The sequence below is a fragment of the Lissotriton helveticus genome, chromosome 3_2 (genome assembly GCF_964261635.1).
Source record: "Lissotriton helveticus chromosome 3_2, aLisHel1.1, whole genome shotgun sequence".
In the NCBI taxonomy this organism is placed as follows: Eukaryota; Metazoa; Chordata; class Amphibia; order Caudata; family Salamandridae; genus Lissotriton; species Lissotriton helveticus.
Window position 1 is genome coordinate 284,526,058 of NC_136062.1, and position 18,326 is coordinate 284,544,383.

The following is an 18,326-nucleotide window of genomic DNA, read 5'->3' on the forward strand; positions in this document are numbered from 1 at the left end:
GAATAGCAGGGTCCCAGGTCAACTAAGTCAGAAAACCAGCAAAACACCAAAAATAAGTTGGGGGCAACCATAGTCAGGGATCTACCTTCCTACATAACCCCCCCCCCCCCAAACGAAAGGAGATAAGGCTATCCTTGACAGGTAAGCCTATAGTGCCTAAGTGGCCATATAAGGAAGTACCAGCACTGGCATGGTTACCCCCTATGTCATAGTCCACTAAGCAATCCCTCACCCTAAGGGTGTCTGAGGGTCTCCACCATAGGGAATCCCTACCTGTGGTGTGCTTTGGCAAAGTAAAAGGCTGGTGCTGAAATGGAGTACTGAAGTGAGGCTCCACTAATTTTGGGCTCAGCTTCCTCCAATCATTTTCCACCATAGAGGCCTTTCTTTCAAAGACTGAGTTGTTTTGGGCTCTCAGGGTCAACCTCTGGCTACCTACAGCTGGAGGTTGGGTCCCTCTGTTTGGCTTACTGGAGGGACAGGTCAGGTTTGGGGCCCTCAGGTCCCAGGTTTGGCTGTGCCCAACAGTGTCCATCTGTGGGAGGTCCCTAACTAAATTTAAGGGGGATCCCTCAGGAGTCTGTTTTATTTTCACTTGGCTAGGATTACTAGCTTCAGTGCCCTTAATCTGTTGATTGGGAAGTTCTTTTGGACAGGGGGCCCTTTGGGGTCCACCACTGGCCTCCCTGACCTCTACAGCCCTGGGCTGACTGAGGCAGGGTAGAGAGGGGCAGGTTACCTGCTCCAGACTGGGTCCCACCTTGGAAGGGTCCACTGACATCAGGGGCTCTGCCAGGCTAGGCCTGACTACCTCTGGGGCAGTTCCTTCACAAGGGGTCAGATCAGTTCCCTGAGGAGGCTGATCCTTTCCTAAAGTCTGGTGGGAGGGAGATTTCTCTTCCTCCTCAATGCTCTCTGTCTGAGTGGAGTGATCCATAGTTTCAGGCTTCACAACACTATCATCTGTCTGAGTTTGAGCTGTGGCCATCACAACTCTCCCACCCTTTTCAGGAGGGGGCTCAGTTTGGGTGTGGGCTGTGACCATCACAGCCTTTACAACCTGTTCTGGGAAGAAAGTTGTCTGAGATTGGGCTGTGACTGGCACAGCCCTCCTGATCTGTTCAGGGAGGACATCTTGGACTGGGGCTGTGGCTACCACTGCCCCACTAACCTTACCATGGAAGTTTACCATTTTAGAATGGGTTTCTTGCTCTACTTCAGCCCAGGCTGAGAGCTCTAAATCATTCCCCAGTAGGCAATCTACAGGCAAGTTTGGTGACACTGCCACTCTCTTGTGGCCAGTGACACCTCCCCAGCTGAGATTGACCACTGCCATGGGATGATCTCTCTGTACTCCATCAATATTGGTCACCTGGTATGTGGCACCAGGTAAAAGTTGCCTTGAGGGGACTAGACTCTCAGTCACCATGGTGATGCTAGCCCCTGTATCTCTATAGGCCTCAACTTTTATACCATTGATGAGGGGCTCCTGTCTGTACTTGCCCAAAGTGTTGGGACAAGTTGTGAAGTTGGCAAACCCCATGCCAGTCTCACAGACAAGAGTATCTAAGTTTGGGGACCTGGTTAGGCCAGAGTCCCCAGGAACTCCCAAAGTAAATGCACCCAAATTCTTGGGGGCACTCCCACCACCTGGGGGATTACTACTAATAGTAACAGGAGGTTTGGGAATGTTACTTGGGGGTATGTTCTCCTTATTGTTATTCTTTGGGCAACTGCTGTCAGTTTTCAAATGACCCACCTGTTTACAGGGATAACAATAAGGTTTCCTCTGGTTATTAGAAGGATTCTGGGACCCACCCCCCTCAGAGGATTTTGGGGCCCTGATGTGGTTTGATCTGAAGATTTATTCCCACCCTTCTCTTGAGGCTTGGTTGATTCCTTTTTCTGGTCACCACCTTGGTTCTTAGGCCTAATCCTGGTTTTGACCCACTTGTCTGCCCTCTTACCCAATTCTTGTGGAGAGGTCAGATCAGAGTCTACCAGGTGCTGTTGTAATAACTGGTTCTGACAATTATTTAAGACTTGCTCTCTCATAATAAGATTATACAATCCTGTGAAGTCAGTAACCTTGCTACCCAGTAGCCAGCCTTCCAAAGCCTTAGTGGCACAATCAACAAAGTCAGCCCAATCCTGAGACTGAGTTTTCTGGGTATCCCTGAACAGCAACCTGTACTGCTCAGTGGTTAAGCCAAACCCATCAACCAGTGTATTTTTCAGGACTTGGTAATTATTAGCATCCTCAACTCTAGTAGTGATGAGCTTATCTCTACCTTTGCCATCAAAGGAGAGCCACAGTATAGCTGCCCACTGACTTTGGGGGATGCACTGCACAGTGCAGGCCCTCTCCAAATCAGCCATCCATTTCTGGATGTCATCCCCTTGTTTAAAGGGGGGCACTATCTTTGTCAGGTGTTTAGTATCTAAACCCTTCTCTTTTTCTCTTGGGAGATTGCTGCCACCAGTGGGAACTGTCCCACTCATCTGCTGCTCTCTAGCAAAGGCAAGCTTCTCTTTGGCCAGGGCAAGTTCTTCCCTTTCAATCCTCAGTTTAGCTTGTCTCATCCTTGCTTCATGCTCTCTTCTCTGAGGGGAAGTCAATCTCCTTTGTGGAGAGTTCCCTCTCCTCTGAGAAGAGGCATTAGAGTGCAGAGATCTAATGGAGTCCCTAGAAAGAGATCTATCTCTCCTAACTCCAAGGTTAGGCCTACTTAGGGTCAGTACTGGGGGTCCCCCAGATCCTAGCCCAAGCAAGTCTATGTTGGCCCTAGTTAGCCTTCTGACTACCTCAAGACCTTTGTCTGCCTCATCCCCAGAGAGTTCCTCAGGATCCTCCTCCTCAACTGCATTTACAGTGTTGTGGAGGTCTGGATCCCCAGTGGTACCCTCTAAGGCTGGCATATTCCCATCTAGCTGAGAAATCTTTCTCGCATCATATGTCTCTAAGAGACCTATCAGAAAGGGAATGGTGGGGTTAGACCCCTGTTTCAGTTTCCTGGAGGTACACACTTGTCTCATCTCCTGAAAACTGAGAGCTGCATATCTTGAAGAGACCTGTGGAGGGTCAACTGCCACAAGGGGAGTCTCAGTAGACTCTCCATGGGTAGACATGCTTTTCTAGTGAGGTGTAAGTGGTGCACTTACCTACACTATATGTTTACCTACTGATCCCTTGCTAGAGTTGTAGTTTAGGGTGTGCTAGGCCCTAGGAGCTACAACAGCTGGTTCAGTAGAACTCAGAGTATTCTAAGCTAAGTTATATGTACCTTAGTACTTATGTGATCTTTCAAATGATATTCTTGGGATATGTGTGGTAAAACAACAGCAAGCTCAAATCCCAACCGCTGCTCACCAATGTGAGAAGTTGGCCTGATATGCAGTGCTCACTATTCTAGTGATCACTATGTATCAGTCCAAACAACCCTTATTGATGATTGGTTGTAAGTCAACCTTATAGACCAGCTATCCTAGTAGCATGGATACGAGCAGTCTAAGGCTAAGACTCTAGAGGGCGTGTTAAGCCAGCTGTTTTACCATCACATTACCCCTTGAACACCAAGTGAAAGGACACCACACAAGTTGTTATGAAAATAAACAGATATTTATTTATAACAAGACTACCCTGAACTCTTTATGAGTCAGGGAGCTAAGCACATAACAAAACTCTTAAGAAAATACTTTAGGTCGCACAATTTACACAAATGCCCGAGGGGCACGAAAAACCATATACACAGTAAGTGGAATGCGAACTTGCTAGCAGGTAAGTAATACTTTTCTAGACTCAGGAATCGCTAGGCCTACAATTCTAAACACTGGGATTAGATGCAGGAGGCCTGTGGACGTCGTGTGCAGAGTGGGAACTCTCACGCGTAAGGCGGGAAAAAGTCTATGGAGGCTAGCAGTTGCAAAGTTACTGTTCTCGGGCGAACCCGACTAGGTGGGTCGAAAACGGGGGTGGATCCGAACACTTAGGGTGTTGGACTATGCTGAAGCACCGGAGTACTTGGTTTACCTAGCCCAGGGGCTGCGGCTGCATAGGGTTGAAGTTGCGTCGGAAACCCACATTGTAGAACCAGGAGCCTGAAGAAAGAGTTGCTGGCAGGCGGCCAGTGAAGAGAGTTCGTGGAGATCCAAGCCTGGATCAGGAAAGGAGAAACCTGTAAGCAGAGGGGACCAAGTTCTGAATCACTAGCCAGTGATTTGAGTGGGCACCAGGATGGCACCGGACGAAGTCACCTCAGCCAGGTGAGTGGGCGCTTCTGGGCTCTGCAGTCTCTCGGACCAGGAGGCGTTGTCGGTGACCAGGATGGAGGTGCGAGCTGTCCCACGAAGGTTCTTGCTGTCGACGTCGCTGGACCCAGGATTGGGCAACAAGTCTTGGCAAATGCAAGGCCCACGCGGTGGACCTAAAATGGCGTCTTGAGTGGACCAGGAGGGTCCAGGGTGCTCCTCTTTTGGAGGGGAGCAAGGGCTAGTCTGGAGCAACCAGACCAGCAGTGTTTGTCATCGTGGAGCGTCGTGAGGGGGCCACTAGCCAACGGGCAAGCGACCTGGACAACGCGGTTGGCAGCAAAGAGCAGAAGGGCCCCACGCAGATCTCGTGGATGCAGGGGGGCTGAACTTCGGTGCTGGAGCTGCTCAGGGTCGGGGCTTCTCTTACCCCAAAGCACTCAGTCGAGGGTCACTCGGGAGTCGTGCTGGAGAAGCGTCGTGCAGTTCTGAAGATGGCCGGTCCCTCAAGGTCTCGTCGCACCCACGGGTCACAGCTGGGCTGATGATGTAGGTTGAGGTCAGAGGTGCCAGGGAAGCCGGTTCTCGTCGTGCTGGAGCAGTCTTGATCCCAAGGAGAGACTGGCAACAAACCGTGATGCTTGGTTGGTGCCTGCTGCTGCAGGGTGACTACTCCTTAGTCACAAGGGAGAATCTTGGGAAGAAGTCTTGAGTTCCTTTCGTGGAAAGTAGTTTCAGGATTCAAAGATAATCTGATTTGGAAGGGGGCCAGTTCCTACCTTTATCCTGCAAAAAGGGGCTGGCACGCGACTAAGTCCTGCTCTATGGGTGGGACTAGGAGGGGGGTGGTTACACCCCTCTCCTTTGGCGGGCTTTCCCCAGGCTAGGGGCTGGAGTGCCCCTGGAACTGGTTTCAGCCGGCCTATGCACAGTGAGCACCGGGGTGCCACTTGCAGTCACCTTCCTCTAAAGCCCTGCCTACCTAGGATACACAAAATCCTGTCTGGGACGGTGCTGGCACCGCCCCTGGCAGGAAACCCTTTGTCCTTGCCTCCTGGGCTGGGAGGACTCCCAGCAGCAGGAGGGCAGACTTGTGTCTCTGTGGCAGCATCCATTTTGTGGAGCTAAGGCTCTGTCTAACTTTAACCGGGGTTACAGGTTACATACATGTCGTGTCCCTCTAGAAGGGTGGAATGCTAACCCCGTCGCCAGAATTGGCGAGGGGTTAGTATTCCAATTCGTATGACACCTTACTCGACATGTTTTGATAAAGCGATACCAGAGTTGGCATATAACCGCGAGGATTATAATGCACTTAAGAGTATATGGTATGCGATATCATGGAAACGGCTAAGGGATGGATCCCGAAAGCCGCAGACAGGCTCAGCTCATGCCAGAGCACTATCTCACACGATTCCAAGCACTCTGCCTTCAGGATTGTCAAGGCCTGCCATAGGAGTGACTGATAGGAGATCTGTGTGCCCATTTAGGTTTAGATATAGGAATACTATATCTAAAGCAAAGGGTGATTACACCACCTTGCCCCAGCTGTCGTGCAGCCAGTTGTGTCAGATTTGGATGGCCAGCCAGGGGTGGCATAATACATGCTGCAGCCCCTGGGAGGCCCTGGGTACACCTATGCCCTGGGTACCTACGGTACACTGTACACTGTACAGGGACTGATAAGGTGACTCAGTATCCAATTAGATATGTACCTAAGGTACATGGAATCCATTTTACAGAGAGAGCAGTAGGCCTGGGGCCCTGAATAGCAGGGTCCCAGGTCAACTAAGTCAGAAAACCAGCAAAACACCAAAAAAAAGTTGGGGGCAACCATAGTCAGGGATCTACCTTCCTACACATGGTGACAAAACTCATCCCTTGCTCCCAAGTTACATTTTCTAATTTGTTTAGAATGTCCATCGTGTCCCTCACATAGCAAGGTAAATTATGAACTATAGGTTTTAAAAAACCATCCACATATTCCGACAAGTGTTCTGTTAAGCTTCCTATGCTGGAAACAATGGGTCTTCCTGGTGGGTCTATTCTTGACTTGTGTATTTTTGGGAGTGTATATATAAAGGGATGGGATGGATTCAAAACTCGTAGATACTTATATTCAGCATCGTCCAGTAATCCTGCTTCTTTCCATGAAAAAAGACGATCTGAAATCATTCTACCTGCTGCAGATTCTGTCTCAATTTACAATAACATGTCTGATCTGACAGTTGTCTAGCAATTTCATTGCATTAGTGGATTTTATCCTGCATCACAATATTGCCCCCTTTGTCCGCCTCTCAGATCACAATTGTTTCATCATTCTTCAAACTCTTAATAGCTAGTCGCTCTTCTGCAGTCAAATTATCAGAATTTTTTCTTCCAAAACCTTTAGGACCTTTATCCCTATCCTGTAATTGACGTAAATCATGTAAACTTCTTTGTACGAATACATCAATAGCAGCAAATTGAGACCCCTGCGGGATGAATTTTGAAGCTGTACGTAAACCGCTTGTTAAATTGTAATTGGTTTCCACCCCCAGTAAACTTGCAACATCACTAATATCCAGATCATCACCCTCTGTGATAGATAACAATAATTGTACTTGACGTAAGTGTTCAATTGTCATATCTGTTTCTTTAATCACTGTTTTAGGGTTCAGGTGCCGAGCAACGCTAATCCTGACGAAGGTGGCTCCATCTTCTACTTGTCACCATCGCATAGCTCCTCACCTCAAGGTCCTTTCATCCACATACAATGTATGGTGGTACATCATGGCAGGGGTCAGTTTCGTTTTGTGTTTTGCAGTTGGTTTAAAAAAAATGATAAAAGAAACCTCAAAGTATGCTGCTTGTATACATACTGCTTCCATGCTATTATGATAATGCACATGTCGACTAACTATACCACTTTTATACCGCGGCTGGCCCAGAAGGGTTGTAGGCGGCATGCTGTGTCTACCTTTTGTAGTCTTGCATTTCTGATGTTGAGTCCATCCTGGACTAATTCCATGGTAGCTGCCGGCCTGCCACCGCAGGTTGTAGGTGTGAAGCTGTGTACTGACCTTTCCTTTGTTATCAATAAAGGTTTAAAAAAAAAATCAAAAAAATCACTGTTTTAGGGTTGACATTCTTATCAAACAAGGAGAAAAAAACTCTTCAATTTTAACATTCGAGAAAACTTAAACAAATCAATTTCAATTTCAGTGAAATCACAACATTTCTGAGGACAGAAAGAAATGCCCTTCTTCAATACAGTAATTTCGGTAACAGTCAAATTTCTTTGAGAAAGATTGATAACCTCTATTTCAGTTCCTGATATTTCTTCAATATTCTGAGTACTATCTACTTCCTCAGTAGATCCTGGTTCCTGGTTCCCATTCTGGTAACACCTGTGTTTCCTCCTCCCTCTTTTTGTGCTGCTGGGAATTTTCTCTTGCCTCTCTTTATCCTATCTATCTCTCCTAAAAAAGATGAACTGGTGGATGGTGCTGTGCCACCCCCTGCTGTCCCTGATTCCTCAGTAGAAGAAATGCTTGAGCTGCTAACATTAATGGAGCTGACATCAGAATTAAGTTCTCCACTCCGTATTTTTTTAGGTTTAGTAATTTCATCAAACCCCTTCGCGAAGGTGAAAATGCGCCCCCGTTTATAGTCGCGCTCATCCCTTCTTATCTTGCTCAATTTCTTATCCTTAATCTGGATCTGATGGTGATTAATCACCTCTTTCAAAATACTATAGTTTTTATCAGTAATCTCTTTCAAATTCATGTCAGCAATCTCCTTTTCAATTTCTGTAATTTGTAATTTCAATTTCTCTAACTTTCGTTCTAAATTTTTTATCAAAATATTCATCATATTAAACGACGAGGCATAGAGATTCTCTTCCCAGTCTTTTAACAAATCTGGGTCTAGGTCGTCAAACGTAGGGAAGATCAATATTCTTAATCTCCTTGGGATACGTCTCTGATCTAAATAATTTTTAAGTGTCATTCCGTCCCACCATTTTGAGAGTTCTGTTTTCCTCAATTTTTCTAACTTTAAGAATAAATTCTTGAGTCCATCTTTCACCACTGGCTTATTAGGTGTCACCCCATCTTGAGTCGTCTTGTTTTGAAATACCTCAGCGGCCCACTTTTCACGATCATCTTCCATAATCTATTCCTAGTCTCACGTGTCAATAGATGCCCTATATTTGAATACAACAACACTAAGCGATGAGAGTCATCTACTTAATACTGTGAGGAATCACATTTTTTTTTATATTTAATGGTCTAGTCCCATCTGGGACCAATTGTTCAGACACTCAACTTGGAATGGCCCACCGCCACAGCCACTAACATTACGAATTATATACACAACCCAAGGAGTATCTTAATTCATCACTATATTAATTCAATAGTCATAGGTTAGACATAATCAATCCAAACAACATAAACCCTTCAATGCAGGCTTGCTTCTTCTTTCTTTGGTTTATTTTCACAATTCAAACTTATTTTTGCTCAGTGATGTTTCAAAACATGTCCATACAATTCAAATGATAGAAAAAACATATAACCACAGTTCAAATGATGATCACAATACAGACTACGCGTTTCGTCTCACATGGGACATCATCAGGGCTGTAGAAAGTAAAAAAGAAAGAAAAGAACAAATAACTAACAATTCATAGATGATGAATACATTCAATAATGGCACATCTTGCCCTGCCTATATAACAGTCTGACGCAATCCCTGCCTGTGCAACATCTTAATCCATCAATGTCATAATATTGAGTACAAAAACAGAACATCTCAAAATGAGCGGGATTATTCAAAGCAGAATCCCTTTATGTGTATTGTCTAAGTATTAAACTATACACTTAGGTCCTGTCACCTCTCGAGTCACATTTTATATTATAAAAAACTAGCATCTCCATGATATCCTCACCTTTATGAAAAGTCACGGCTAATATGTCTTCTTGATTCAAACTGTCCTGTGTTTTATCTCTCCACTTCACTTCTATCTATTATGGGGATGTATCTATATTTAAAATGAAAATAATCCCTTTAGCATCCCAGATATTTATAACTCTGAACTCATTGACCAATCTCCTTTTCCTGTGCATGATCTAATAGCTAATGTTTGCTTACCTAGTTATTAAATGTATTTCCAATAAAAAAGAATTTCCTAGATGCGGAAGAAAGATATCTCAATTAGTGATACTGTTCACCATATAAGTAATTCAATCTAAAAATGAGAAAGGAAATATATATAAACATTCAGGTCAGCCGAGAAAACGAGATATCATCAGTGGCTGGATTCCTAAGTTCACCTAACTCTTAGAGGCGTTACGCTTAAGTAATACAATTCTAACTATTTCAAAATGAGCTGGCATCTATTATTGCTAAACTTATCATAATCAACATGGGCCCAATTAGGACCAAAGGCAAGAATAATACCGATAATATCCTAATTCTTAGTCCAGATTACTAAACTACATGTTACAAACAATCGGACTCCCAATTCCTACCTCTTCCATTTGCCAATATTACTGTCTCAGTCAGCTTGCCACTTAGTTGCTAGGTGAATTGGTCACGCTTTCATCTGAAGAATATTACTCAGTTCAATATTCCTTAAAAGTCAAAAGAAATGAAATGATAGAATAACAACCGGAGATATTTTAAATTGTTAATCCCCTTAGAATGGTCGTCTGTCAACCACTCTAAAACTATTAGTCTGCTCGGCCCTATTGTTACCCACCTTCATCAAAGTATAGTCTGATTCTGCCGCATCTCTCCTTCGGACGACCCGCTCGATAAACCGTCGACCAAACTCAGTTAATGTGTGCCTCTATTTAAACTCATCATTGACCAATCAAAACGTAACAATCCAAGCCTCATCTCCGACCACCTGGACTGATTCGAGTTCCCTATTCGGTCCGCAGTCCCTGTTTAAACGGAAGTACTATACTATACACAGTCCTTCTAGATGCAAGTACCTGATAGGTTACGGTGTCTAGAACCGGAAATGTTTCAAACTATATCCGGTTACACCAATTTTCAAACACCCGTGTGCTCACTCAATGTTCCCTGGTCAGTCCGCCACCCCTGTTAGATAGAAATACTGTTGCACATCCGGTCTATTTTGTAAACCAAAAGCTGATTGGTTCCTGTATATAAATACCGGAAATCCATCAAGTATATCCGATTGTCTAAAAGCTTCTCATCACAACTAGTTTCCGTCGATTGCATGAAATACCCCAGTCATTAATATCTAGTTCCTATCACATCTCACTCACCGCGTCATGTCAGGTTCTCTCACTGATCGATGATCTAATCACTCGAGAGAAATCATTTAAGGATCCTATTTAGAATGTATAGAGGCATCAAATCGTGGGATTTACGCGAGTACTGACGAAAAAATAATTCCGTACCCAGTACTGAAGACCACAACCGTTCTATTGCGAGCACATCGAGAATATTACTGATTATTATTTTTCTATTCCCGCTGGCCCCATGTTACAAAAATAAGTGCACTAGTTGGTAACTGGTGTTGTACTGATCTGAATATTTCTCTATGCCTACTTCATTTTTGCATGGATATATACAGACTAACGCTCATAATCTAAATCGTATACAGTCATATTAATGCAAATACAAATGCTCGTAGCATTAGCCATAAACAGACATCTTAGTGCAAATACACAAATGACTAACTCCCTTACCACCAATTTTCATTCCTGCGAAAATTCATTCCCCAGCAATTTTATCATGCTTCACAATATGAATCATGCTGTACTAATTCCATTCCTAATTATAAAAAATGATGCATTTCTGAATCACTGTTTAAACCATCTTTAACAGCTCTACAGCGACTTATCCATCTAGCCTCCTCCTTCCTGATATGTAGTTCCCAATCTGAATATCTGGATGTGGAACTCTTTGTAGTGGAGGACTGTATTAAAATCAAGTTATTCAGAAAGGAGACCGCAACTAATTCTATTTTAAGGGCAGATAGCTCGCACCCAACATCAGTCATCAAGGGTATACCATTTGGCGAAATGGTTAGAATCAGAAGAAATTGTAGCAATGAAGGGGATTTTAAAAATGAGATTAACAAGATTTGTTACAGAAATTATATACAGGCGAAGCCCTACTATCAGTAATATGATTACTAGAAATTACATTCCACCAATTCAACGAGTAAGACAAGAGTGGATGCCCATAATGCCGAATGGGTTTTTTACATGTGGAGGGTGCAATATGTGTCCTTGGGGTCTGAATAAGATCAGAAACTTTCGGTATAACAGCTCACGCACTTATCATATTAACCAGTTCATTAATTGCAATAGCACAGGGGTGGTTTACGCATTGATCTGTGCATGTAACAAAGTTTACATTGGGAGCACTAAAAGAGTACTCAAAATTCGTATGCAAGAACATAGAAGAGCGATTATCAATCAAGATCCTAAATCACCGATTTTCGCACATATAAAAAAATTTCATGAGAGAGAGCATGAATTTAAATTTCATGGGTTTCAGAGAATAGAACCCAATGTAAGAGGCGGTGATTGGGAACTACATATCAGGAAGGAGGAGGCTAGATGGATAAGTTGCTGTAGAGCTGTTAAAGATGGTTTAAACAGTGATTCAGAAATGCATAATTTTTTATAACTAGGAATGGAATTAGTACAGCATGATTCATATTGTGAAGCATAATAAAATTTCTGGGGAATGAATTTTCGCAGGAATGAAAATTGGTGGTAAGGGAGTTAGTCATTTGTGTATTTGCACTAAGATGTCTGTTTATGGCTAATGTTACGAGCATTTGTATTTGCATTAATATGACTGTATACGATTTAGATTATGAGCGTTGGTCTGTATATATCCATGCAAAAATGAAGTAGGCATAGAGAAATGTTCAGATCAGTACAACACCAGTTACCAACTAGTGCACTTATTTTTGGAATATGGGGCCAGCGGGAATAGAAAAATAATAATCAGTAATATTCTCGATGTGCTCGCAATAGAACGGTTGTGGTCTTCAGTACTGGGTACTGAATTATTTTTCCGTCAGTACTCGCGTAAATCCCACGATTTGATTCCTCTATACATTCTAAATAGGATCTTTAAATGATTTCTCTGGAGTGATTAGATCATCGATCAGTGAGAGAACCTGACATGACGCGGTGAGTGAGATGTGATAAGAACTAGATATTAATGACTGGGGTATTTCATGCAATCGACGGAAACTAGTTGTGATGAGAAGCTTTTAGACAATCGGATATACTTGATGGATTTCCGGTATTTATATACAGGAACCAATCAGCTTTTGGTATACAAAATAGACCGGACGTACTACAGTATTTCTATCTAACAGGGGTGGCGGACTGAGCAGGGAACATTGAGTGAGCATACAGGTGTTTGAAAATTGGTGTAACCGGATATAGTTTGAAACATTTCCGGTTCTAGACACCGTAACCTATCAGGGACTTGCATCTAGAAGGACTGTGTATAGTATAGTACTTCCATTTAAACAGGGACTGCGGACCGAATAGGGAACTCGAATCAGTCCAGTTGGTCGGAGATGAGGCTTGGATTGTTACGTTTTGATTGGTCAATGATGAGTTTAAATAGAGGCACACATTAACTGAGTTTGGTCGACGGTTTATCGAGCGGGTCGTCCGAAGGAGAGATGCGGCAGAATCAGACTATACTTTGATGAAGGTGGGTAACAACAGGGCCGAGCAGACTAATAGTTTTAGAGTGGTTGACAGACGACCATTCTAAGGGGATTAACAATTTAAAATATCTCCGGTTGTTATTTTATCATTTCATTTCTTTTGACTTTTAAGGAATATTGAACTGAGGAATATTCTTCAGATGAAAGCATGGGCAATTCGCCTAGCAACTAAGTGGCAAGCTGACTGAGACAGTAATATTGGCAAATGGAAGAGGTAGGAATTGGGAGTCCGATTGTTTGTAACATGTAGTTTAGTAATCTGGACTAAGAATTAGGATATTATCGGTATTATTTTTGCCTTTGGTCCTAATTGGGCCCATGTTGATTATGATAAGTTTAGCAATAATAGATGGCAGCTCATTTTGAAATAGTTAGAATTGTATTACTTAAGCATAACGCCTCTAAGAGTTAGGTGAACTTAGGAATCCAGACACTGATGATATCTTGTTTTCTCGGCTGACCTGAATAAGTATATATATTTCCTTTCTCATTTTTAGATTGAATTACTTATATGGTGAACAGTATCACTAATTGAGAGATCCTTCTTTCGCATCTTGCATCTAGAAGGACTGTGTATAGTATAGTACTTCCGTTTAAACAGGGACTGCGGACCGAATAGGGAACTCGAATCAGTCCAGGTGGTCGGAGATGAGGCTTGGATTGTTACGTTTTGATTGGTCAATGATGAGTTTAAATAGAGGCACACATTAACTGAGTTTGGTCGACGGTTTATCGAGCGGGTCGTCCGAAGGAGAGATGCGGCAGAATCAGACTATACTTTGATGAAGGTGGGTAACAATAGGGCCGAGCAGACTAATAGTTTTAGAGTGGTTGACAGACGACCATTCTAAGGGGATTAACAATTTAAAATATCTCCGGTTGTTATTCTATCATTTCATTTCTTTTGACTTTTAAGGAATATTGAACTGAGGAATATTCTTCAGATGAAAGCGTGGGCAATTCACCTAGCAACTAAGTGGCAAGCTGACTGAGACAGTAATATTGGCAAATGGAAGAGGTAGGAATTGGGAGTCCGATTGTTTGTAACATGTAGTTTAGTAATCTGGACTAAGAATTAGGATATTATCGGTATTATTTTTGCCTTTGGTCCTAATTGGGCCCATGTTGATTATGATAAGTTTAGCAATAATAGATGGCAGCTCATTTTGAAATAGTTAGAATTGTATTACTTAAGCATAACGCCTCTAAGAGTTAGATGAACTTAGGAATCCAGACACTGATGATATCTTGTTTTCTCGGCTGACCTGAATAATTATATATATTTCCTTTCTCATTTTTAGATTGAATTACTTATATGGTGAACAGTATCACTAATTGAGAGATCCTTCTTTCGCATCTAGGAAATTCTTTTTTATTGGAATTACATTTAATAACTAGGTAAGCAAACATTAGCTATTAGATCATGCACAGGAAAAGGAGATTGGTCAATGAGATCAGAGTTATAAATATCTGGGATGCTAAAGGGATTATTTTCATTTTAAATATAGATACATCTCCATAATAGATAGAAGTGAAGTGGAGAGATAAAACACAGGACAATTTGAATCAAGAAGACATATTAGCCGTGACTTTTCATGAAGGTGAGGATATCATGGAGATGCTAGTTTTTTATAATATAAAATGTGAACTCGAGAGGTGACATGACCTAAGTGTATGGTTTAATACTTAGACAATACACATAAAGGGATTCAGATTTGAATAATCCCGCTCATTTTTAGATGTTCTGTTTTTGTACTCAATATGATGATATTCATGGATTAAGATGTTGCACAGGCAGGGATTGCCTCAGACTGTTATATAGGCAGGGCAAGATGTGCCATTATTGAATGTATTCATCATCTATGAATTGTTAGTTATTTGTTCTTTTCTTTCTTTTTTACTTTCTACAGCCCTGATGATGTCCCATGTGGGACGAAACGCGTAGGCTGTATTGTGATCATCATTTGAACTGGCTGTATTTTGACCATCATTGGAACTGTGGTTATATATTTTTTCTATCATTTGAATTGTATGGACATGTTTTGAAACATCACTGAGAAAAAATCATTTGAATTGTGAAAATAAACCAAAGAAAGAAGAAGCAAGCCTGCATTGAAGAGTTTATGTTGTTTGGATTGATTATGTCTAACCCATGACTATTGAATTATTATAGTGATGAATTAAGATACTCCTTGGGTTGTGTATATAATTCGTAATGTGAGTGGCTGTGGCGGTGGGCCATTCCAAGTTGAGTGTCTGAACAATTGGTCCCAGATAGGACTAGACCATAAAATATTTAAAAAAATGATTCCTCACAGTATTAAGTAGATGACTCTCATTGCTTAGTATTGTTGTATTCAAATATAGGGCATCTATTGACACGTGAGACTAGGAATAGATTATGGAAGATGATCGTGAAAAGTGGGCCGCTGAGGTATTTCAAAACAAGACGACTCAAGATGGGGTGATACCCAATAAGCCAGTGGTGAAAGATGGACTCAAGAATTTATTCTTAAAGTTTGAAAAATTTAGGAAAACAGAACTCTCAAAATGGTGGGACGGAATGACACTTAAAAATGATTTAGATCAGAGACGTATCCCAAGGGGATTAAGAATATTGATCTTCCCTACATTTGACGACCTAGACCCAGATTTGTTAAAAGACTGGGAAGAGAATCTCTATGCCTCGTTGTTTAATATGATGAATATTCTGATTAAAAATTCAGAACAAAAGGTAGAGAAATTGAAATTACAAATTGCAGAAATTGAAAAGGAGATTGCTGACATGAATATGAAAGAGATTACTGATAAAAACTATAGTATTTTGAAAGAGGTGATTAATCGCCATCAGATCCAGATTAAGGATAAGAAATTGAGCAAGATAAGAAGGGATGAGCGCGACTATAAACAGGGGCGCATTTTCACCTTCGCGAAGGGGTTTGATGAAATTACTAAACCTAAAAAAATACGGAGTGGATAACTTAATTCTGATGTTAGCTCCATTAATGTTAGCAGCTCAAGCATTTCTTCTACTGAGGAATCAGGGACAGCAGGCGGTGGCACAGCACCATCCACCAGTTCATCTTTTTTAGAAGAGATAGACAGGATAAAGAGAGGCAAGAGAAAATTCCTGGCAGCACAAAAAGAGGGAGGAGGAAACACAGGCGTTACCAGAATGGGAACCAGGAGCCAGGATCTACTGAGGAAGTAGATAGTACTCAGAATATTGAAGAAATATCAGGAACTGAACTAGAGGTTATCAATCTTTCTCAAAGAAATTTGACTGTTACCGAAATTACTGTATTGAAGAAGGGCCTTTCTTTCTGTCCTCAGAAATGTTGTGATTTCACTGAAATTGAAATTGATTTGTTTAAGTTTTCTCGAATGTTAAAATTGAAGAGTTTTTTCTCCTTGTTTGATAAGAATGTCAACCCTAAAACAGTGATTAAAGAAACATATATGACAACTGAACTCTTACGTCAAGTACAAATATTTTTATCTATCACAGAGCGTGATGATCTGGATATTAGTGATGTTGCAAGTTTACTGGGGGTGGGAACCAATTACAATTTAACAAGTGGTTTACGTACAGCTTCAAAATTCATCCCGCAGGGGTCTCAATTTGCTGCTATTGATGTATTCGTACAAAGAAGTTTACATGATTTACATCAATTACAGGACAGGGATAAAGGTCCTAAAGGTTTTGGAAGAAAAGATTCTGATAATTTGACTGCAGAAGAGCGACTAGCTATTAAGAGTTTGAAGAATGATGAAACAATTGTGATCCGAGAGGCAGACAAAGGGGGCACTATTGTGGTGCAGGAAAGAATCCACTATTGCAAAGAAATTGCTAGACAATTGTCAGATCAGACATGTTATCGTAAATTGAGACAGAATCCCACTCTTGCAGCAGGTAGAATGATTTCAGATCGTCTTTTTTCATGGAAAGAAGCAGGATTACTGGACGATGCTGAATATAAGTATCTACGAGTTTTGAATCCATCCCATCCCTTTATATATACACTCCCAAAAATACACAAGTCAAGAATAGACCCACCAGGAAGACCCATTGTTTCCAGCATAGGAAGCTTAACAGAACACTTGTCGGAATATGTGGATGGTTTTTTAAAACCTATAGTTCATAATTTACCTTCCTATGCGAGGGACACGATGGACATTCTAAACAAATTAGAAAATGTAACTTGGGAGCAAGGGATGAGTTTTGTCACCATGGATGTAGTGGGACTCTACATGTGTATTAACAATGACAAAGGGGAAGCAGCCCTCAAATATTTTTTGGGACAGAGAAGTGCTAGTCTTGTAGAACATTCAGACATGCTCGTTGATATGAGTTCACTCATATTAAATAACAACTTTTTCCTCTTCCAAAATGAATGGTATCATCAGATCAGGGGCACGGCGATGGGCTCCAGGTTTGCCTCCTCTTATGCCAACCTTTTTATGGGCTGGTACGAGAGGGAGCATGCCTGGAGCCGTAGAGCCGCAATTTGGACAGATTATATACTCTTCTGGGGTCGTTTTATAGACAACATTTTAATACTCTGGAGAGGGACTAAGGAACAGATGGAAGAGTATTTACTGTTTTTGAATGATAATTCATTTAATGTAACATTAACGATGAATTTTCAACATGAAAAGATTGAATATCTGGATGTGGAACTCTTTGTAGTGGAGGACTGTATTAAAAGCAAGTTATTCAGAAAGGAGACCGCAACTAATTCTATTTTAAGGGCAGATAGCTCGCACCCAGCATCAGTCATCAAGGGTATACGATTTGGCGAAATGGTTAGAATCAGAAGAAATTGTAGCAATGAAGGGGATTTTAAAAATGAGATTAACAAGCTTTGTTACAGAATGGAAAAACGAGGATACTCTAAAAGTTTGTTGGAGTCTGTGCGTAAAAAAGTCAATCAGATAACAAGACAGACTACATTGACTCCTAAATTGAAGGGCAAACAAGAATCTAATAAACCTCTGTCATTTCTGACAACGTACAGTACTGATAAGGATAAAATCTATAGGATTCTTTAAAAAAACTTGGCATTTACTGATGGGTGTACCAGGTCTTTTGGGACAAATTGGAGCAATCCCAAAAATTATATACAGGCGAAGCCCTACTATCAGTAATATGATTACTAGAAATTACATTCCACCAATTCAACGAGTAAGACAAGAGTGGATGCCCATAATGCCGAATGGGTGTTTTACATGTGGAGGGTGCAATATGTGTCCTTGGGGTCTGAATAAGATCAGAAACTTTCGGTATAACAGCTCACGCACTTATCATATTAACCAGTTCATTAATTGCAATAGCACAGGGGTGGTTTACGCATTG